Source organism: Astyanax mexicanus, chromosome 6 (assembly GCF_023375975.1).
Source record: "Astyanax mexicanus isolate ESR-SI-001 chromosome 6, AstMex3_surface, whole genome shotgun sequence".
Lineage (NCBI taxonomy): Eukaryota > Metazoa > Chordata > Actinopteri > Characiformes > Acestrorhamphidae > Astyanax > Astyanax mexicanus.
In genome coordinates, this window is record NC_064413.1 from 16,226,507 (window position 1) to 16,227,500 (window position 994).

Below are 994 nucleotides of genomic sequence, written 5' to 3' on the forward strand. Positions count from 1 at the left end.
AAAAATCATGTATCAAATATGATACGTTTGGCATTATAGGGATATACATATTTAATTTTCCAGAAAAAATGAATGAATTTAAATCGTCTGATGTATAAAAGGCATAAACTGTGATCAGCACTAAATTCATGTTTGTGGCGGGTAGTGGGGTCCTTTGCAAACAGCTTGTTGATTCATGGCCCATCTTGCAAGTAATGAGGTTTTGAGGTCTGTCCATTAATTTTGCTTTATAAACATGAGCCCAGGAGCTTAAAGCATCAATGATTTTCCCTCCTATACTTAACTGTTGGAATGTGTTGTTTTTAGAAATGATGTGGGCTCTTTAGGGTTAATTGCTGTATTAGTTGTAATAATGCACACAAAAACACTTTTTTTGCAATACTGGTATTGATCTAATCGTACATTCTAATTGTGATTGTAATCTCAGAGAGTGGAAGGGTTGTTACTGCTTTATTTATATTGAGTTTATATTGAGTTAAAAAAAAGTTTAATAAGTTACTACTACACCAAGATGTGTTTTCCATATTCTAAAATAAGCATGACATTGTTTATACTGAAGTAAAAGACAAAGTGTTTGTGTGAGTGTACAGCATTATTCTACTGATAAGATGAGGAACAAAACAACTCTCATTCACTTAAATACTGTTTGATAAACACTTTTATTATTCATTTTTAAATAAAAAGAGAGGCCAAGAAGATTTTGGAGAAGCTCTGAAAATCTGATGACCAGTGGTCGCTATCAAACTTCTCTCAGGGCAGTAAAATCAATTGCTTATATTAGCTGTCAGGCTTTCTCCAGCTACCAAGACTGTGCCCAGGCTGGTCTCCTTAATACTTTGTTTATAAAACCCCCTGTGAGCAAGCCAAAGGCGACAGTGGCAAGGAAAAACTCCCTCAAAGCTGGAGGAAGAAACCTTGGGAGGAACCAGACTCACAGGGGGGACCCATCCTCCTCAGGTCGTAAACTATTGATGAAAAAAATCACATTTAATCA

At 35.6% G+C, this 994-nt stretch overlaps 1 long non-coding RNA gene across 1 annotated transcript in view; it reads right to left on the reverse strand.

The window, feature by feature from the left end:
* Positions 1-640: 640 nt before the first annotated feature.
* The window catches only part of LOC125802495 (uncharacterized), a 1,901-nt gene continuing 1,547 nt past the window's right edge, over positions 641-994 (reverse strand). Inside the window, exon 2 of the long non-coding RNA XR_007439629.1 lies at positions 641-994. This exon is cut by the window's right edge and continues 327 nt beyond it. This is a non-coding gene — a long non-coding RNA (uncharacterized LOC125802495).